Source organism: Salmo trutta, chromosome 21, assembly GCF_901001165.1.
Source record: "Salmo trutta chromosome 21, fSalTru1.1, whole genome shotgun sequence".
In the NCBI taxonomy this organism is placed as follows: domain Eukaryota; kingdom Metazoa; phylum Chordata; class Actinopteri; order Salmoniformes; family Salmonidae; genus Salmo; species Salmo trutta.
The window spans coordinates 39,405,158-39,411,157 of record NC_042977.1 but is presented as its reverse complement, the minus strand read 5'-3'; the positions used below and the strand labels follow the sequence as shown (position 1 = coordinate 39,411,157).

Below are 6,000 nucleotides of genomic sequence, written 5' to 3'. Positions count from 1 at the left end.
AATGTTGACAATCTGTATCCATGTAATCTTATATCATAGATGTTATGTCCCTACCTCCACAATAATATTTCACTAAAGTATAGGATAGGTTTGTACATCAAACTATGCCTATAATAGATTCAATTAATTAGGAGACTACTAATCTGAACAGAACATTACCTAAGGTTTATGTTATAATTGTTTTTTTTTACAGAATTCTTCGGCTGAATTGTATAAGCCCTGTAGAAATATATATGTGTTGCTTGTTGTTGTACCTAATATGAGGATGCATATTTTGCAATAGTTTTCAAGTTGAATAATAGTCTTCATCAATAACTGCATCATCCATTTATGCACCGTTGTTGCTGTTAAAAACATTAATCAAACGCTGTCCTTGGCTGATACTTGATGGGGTAACATTGGAGGCAGGTCCAACGAATACTCTCGATATATATTTGGACCTTCTTGCTGTCAATCAGATTTTCGTGGCATACCATTGGTTGTGCGTCTGCGGTAGCCTATTATCATTCCATCTCGCACTGTTTCTGGTCTGTCACTCTTCAGTTTTCCGAGGTCTCCTTCCGCAAATCAACGTAGTTCTCATGGCTTGCGATTTAAAAAAAAGACATATTAATGCAACGACAATTACACTGATGCTGTACAGTATTTGAGTTGATCTCCATATAAAATTGTTACAGGATGGTTATCAAAAATGTGTGTCTGGTTGTAGGGCGTTTGAAATAGGACACCGCTGGTCATTTAACGTTCTCGTACGCCGCGGAGGGATACTCTTTTGGAACCGACAATGTGGAGGCTGTTAAAATGTCTACTCGGAAGATGAAATGGTTACAATTGTAGCAACTAAAATAATCGCATGATATATCACAAGAGTTATGAATCTATTTGCAAACATTGTTTCATTTTCGTGACGTGGACTGTATAACGAACCAAGGGTTTGGTAGAACACACGATATCGTCGTTCGGTGTTCGTCTACAGTCCGGAGTACGGAGAGGGAATCTATCCCCAACTTTATGTTTTTCTCTCTACTCCAAGCGTTCATTTTTTCCCGTTGGATGCCACATAATTGAATAGAGGTTACTGAAAGGTAAATATACCTCATCACACGCTGTACATTTGTGAATTATATTATGGTTTTGCAGGGGCATTGAGCAACTTTAGCAAATAATAGTGTTGTGTGAGTAGCACGGGCGGAGAAAGCGGGGTGTTGAGTTTTTGTCCGGCCTGAGCAATGGGAGCGAGCGTGCAGCAGTTGGGCAGTACTTACAGCCTTGTGGGAAAATACTTCTTTGTTCACTTTGCGCAACATTGTAAAGTTTAAAAGTAACCTAACATGCCCGTTCGAACGGCAGAATTCTCGCAGTGATACTATTGCCACGTCTGTATTAATATTTTATTGAATAACAAGCCACATAATTTTTTAGAAGGTTCAAAACTTTTGTTAAATATTTAGAGAAACTTCGTGGTGCAGAGGAAAGTTGCGCCCAGAAATGCACGCTTGTCTCAAATGTATGGGTCAAATAGGTTGTTTAATGTTGTACGTCTTATGTGTATTATGAAGTAAATGTTCAAATTTCTCTCAATACCCAGTTATGTGCTCAATATTTTTCCACTGTTTATTTCGCATTTGGCAGGAAATCCCCCCCCCGTGCTGAACCCCTTGTACAATAAAAAAAAAAAATAATAATCACATATGTGAAAATATTTTACGCTCGGTTCTGAAATTCTTACTACGTTTTTTCATCATAGGTCCGTTGAATTTGATACCCAAAGTGAGCGACGCTTACTCCTTTGTTCTAGCCTTCATCACAAACTTTTCCAGGGCATGACTCTTTGTTTTAAGTGTATTCGAAAGCTACTTAAAAACCGGTTTCTCACCAGTCTAAAAAGCACGAATTTAACAATAATTTGACCAAATAGTCTGTGTTGACATAACGCGTTCGTTGTTATGGTAAAACCTGCACTCTGGGGATTCCGTCACAATCCGCAAAAACTATTTACATTCCCCGAAGGAGAGGCCAGATGATTTGGGAAAGGGACATCCAGAGAAATCTCAGGCAACTGTTAAGTCTGTTGCAACTTGACTTTCTGAACCAATCAACAAGATCATAATACATTAATCTTCAATAGAAATGCATGCTTCTGTGTGCTCCATATACTATAGTAATGTCCCTTAAAAACATAATGATTGTTATTCTAAGGGGCAGATCGACATTTACTGGTGAGGAAGGGCTGGTCCAACTCAAGGTGTAATACATATTTTTTTTCTTCCTCCCAGTGTAAAAAATATTTTCACATTACTGTCCCCTTTGTACAGCGAAATTGACCCCCCCCCCCCCCCCCCCCCCCCCAATAGCATTAACTCAAAATAATGTTAACAACCAAAAGTGGTCGAAGTCGATGCCAAGCAGGGTTACGGGCCAGAAGGTTGGGGGTCCACAGAAGAGCTCTCTCCCTGCCTGTTTCATTAAACTACGATCAGAGCAGGCTGTAGAAAATGATCAGCTATGGGGAATTCAGATTATCAATATTTTGATGCAATATTTCTAATTATATTTTCCGCCAACAGGTTTCTGTGCCAATGCACCACACAACCAATAAACAAAGCATACAGACATCGGGCGCTTCAATATTGTGGTTTGGTTTTTCAACATCCCAATAAATAGATTGACACAATCTCGACCAAACAGAAAATACATCCATCCCTACCTTGTAGGCTTACCCAGTATAGAAGACTTGGCTTGACAATCTCCGAATGTCATTCAACTTTTTGGCGGTTTGTAACTCTCTTTCCATTCATCAATTGGCCACTGCACAGTTTGGATTGATTTGAAAGATTTTCAAGTGACCGGCATTGCACAATAAAGTCACACTTATTTTCATTGTGGTCCCAATTATTATTTTTTACATGAATACAATTAGAGAGATGGATAAAAAAAAATAATAATGCTCAACCTCCAAATGAGTATGAGGGGGGAGTTTAAAAGCTTGTTTGGCTGGTATCTTATTGTTTAGATGCTTGGGGCTGCTGGTGAACCATGATGTGCAGGCATAATCAAAGTGACACTGGACTAGTGCACTAGCTAGGTTTCCATCCAATTGGCGACAGATTCTTCATAAAAACAATGTGCCGTTATAGAAAATTTGGCACCGGACAGCAAGATGAGGAAGATTTTAATTTACTGGACATTTTGCAAACTGTACCAGACATCCGTATGCGTTCAGTTCTGACCTGGCACAGCCAGCACCATCAATAAACAAGGGATATTGGCCAAATGAGCCACATTGTGTCCTTAACAGCCTATAACACATTTACAAAAACACTATTACTTGTATTTCAATGTGTAGCATTTGATTTATAGCCTACTTACCTAAAACAATAATTGTTCACTTCACATTTCAGCTGTCAGAGATTTGAGTAGTAAATGTATCAGGACATTGCATGCTTAGGTGTCCGCTGTATTATATGAGCTGAAGAGTGAATGTAAACCAGGGGAAAAATACACTACCCTCACCTATTTTGGACCACCTCTCCCCCCAGTACATTTCGATCTGTCCCTAGTAGGGTACTTATACCCTATTTGTGATAACATTGCCCACAGCCACTAGTTAAACATTTTATAAGGAGCCCAAACTGAGTTTTGTATGTGGCCCCTCATGTTCTTTGCACCTCACTGTGTGTTGGCCCTTGGCCATGAGTTGCTGCCTGCATGAGGGAAGGCACACATTGGTCACTCATTCTTGCTCTATTGATATGTCTGAAATCTATCAATCCATTCACACACAACCAGAACCCAGTGCTTGTCAACGCCTGAGCTGTTCATAACTTCGATGATGGTGTAGGTTGATTATGTAACACAGATTTGGTAGCCTAAACCTTAAGTTACTACAGGGTGAATCCTCACCAAACCACGACAAAAGAAGAGCAGTGGCCATTAGGACTCTAATAGTAAATATGATACTTCTAACATTTAACTAAATGGGGACAGTAGGTTTAATTATATTATTTTTTTAAACCTGTTGGCCACATCCTAATGTCCACTACAGAGGACATGTATTAACAAGCTCTTATTTAATATAAAAAAATATTACACTGCTCTCAACAAACTGTTCCTGAGATATTTACTTATTAGAAACAATTTCAATATCAAACTCACAAAAAATATAATTACACAATTATACACACTTACATAAAATGTGCCAATTGGGATGGTAGCCATTTTGAAGGACCAGATAATTTGTTTTATCAGGGTTATATTGTAGTCCTCTGTAGCTCAGTTGGTAGAGCATGACGTTTGTAACATCAGGATAGTAGGTTCGATCCCCTGGGACTACCCATAGGCTAAGTAAAAATTCATGCATGACTAAGTCACTCTCCGCTAAATGGCGTTTATTATTATATTAAAAGCCCAGAATGTCCTCTCAAAGGTACAACAGGACCTAACGCAGCGGCATGTATGGCCTTAGAGATACGGACCAAAAACACATCCCATAAGAGATGGATAGCAGGGTCTCAGGAGGTCGTTACATTTTGACCTTTCCCAGGCCTCCTTTAAGACTCCATAATGGTTCATCTATAAGTGCTACAAGGCACAAATTGGTGTCGTATGACACTTTGCTCCACTTGCTCTGAAATATGAGTCGTATATTGATTTCAAGAATTTTCTTACATTCATTTATGAATATGGACAAATATAAATATGCATATAGAAAGAAAAAAAACTGGTTTATTTGGTAGATTTTTCTCTATATTGTTGAATATAATATACTCTACTACAGGCATATCAAAGTTCCAGAGTGAGATCTCTGCCAGTTTAAGTAACTGCCCATTTTATACAGAAAAATTGGCATAGTAGGCAATGTAACCCATCACAGCCCTCCTTTTACCTGCATCATTCCACATCCTGCAAATCACCAGCTGAGGGCCACCATTTTGAATCCATTTTCACATTCACTCTGTTGGTAATGCTTACAAACTGGATCATAATGCTAAAAGTATCAGAGATCCCACTCTGGAACTTTGATATGCCCGTAGAGTATATTATGTAAAGCAATACATTGCAAAATGTGCCAAATCAAAAATTGTGTTTTCAATATTCATGTTTATTTTTCAATATTCAGAAAATTGTTATTTAAATCAAAATACAACTCATATTACAGAGAGAGAAAGCAGTCATATGACACCAATGTTTGCTTTGTAGAACTTGCAGGTAAAGGAGGTAAGGCCAAGATCTTTATTTATTTTTTATTTTAACTTTATTTAACTAGGCAAGTCAGTTAAGAACAAATTCTTATTTTCAATGACGGCCTAGGAACAGTGGGTTAACTGCCTGTTCAGAGGCCCCTTGTCAGCTCGGGGATTTGAACTTGCAACCTTTCGGTTACTAGTCCAACACTCTAACCACTAGGCTACCTGCCACCTCAAGATGTCATGGACATGCCAACTGATTAATTATTTCTCAATTGTTCTATTAGATACATGTCAGATATGTCAATCTTTGGATTAGTTGTATAAATCCCCCAAATCATAGTTTTTGATCTCTACATTGATGTCTTGTCACATGTACCTTGGAAACTCTGTCTGAAGTTTATGAGAAAGGCACTGTTGTGTTGTGTTCATCAGGTACAAACAAGAAAAGGTTGTGAAACAGAAAATAACTAGGTTTGTTTTTTCCCTAAGTATCTGGGGTTACTGGTGTGACATTTCATACCGTATGTAATAGCCTTTGATGCTGTCTTGTTGGTGAGAAATTCTCTTCCAACAGGTTAGTTTCTGAGGTTGCCAAGGCAGCCAGCATGGAGGACAAAGTCGAGTATTGGCATTGTGGTGTAATCAGAAGTTATACTCCACTCAGTGTGTCTGATGTGGGCTAGGACAGGGAGAACTCAGAATTCATGTAACACTAGATTTGATTAAGGCTCTCAACCTGTATTACCCAATGATTGAAGCAATGCTGTAGTAGTTCATCTCAGAGTGTAAGTTTGTCAGTAGTTTCTGTACC

General features: G+C 38.6%; 1 protein-coding gene across 8 annotated transcripts in view; it reads left to right on the top strand.

Moving 5' to 3' along the window:
- The first annotated feature begins 752 nt into the window (after nucleotides 1-752).
- tcf3a (transcription factor 3a) overlaps nucleotides 753-6,000 on the top strand; it is a 40,690-nt gene continuing 35,442 nt past the window's right edge. For all 8 annotated transcript variants that reach the window (XM_029705626.1, XM_029705625.1, XM_029705627.1 and 5 more), the window contains exon 1: nucleotides 753-1,085. The gene's annotated coding sequence lies outside the window, so the exon portion shown is untranslated. The remainder of the gene's footprint in view (nucleotides 1,086-6,000) is intronic.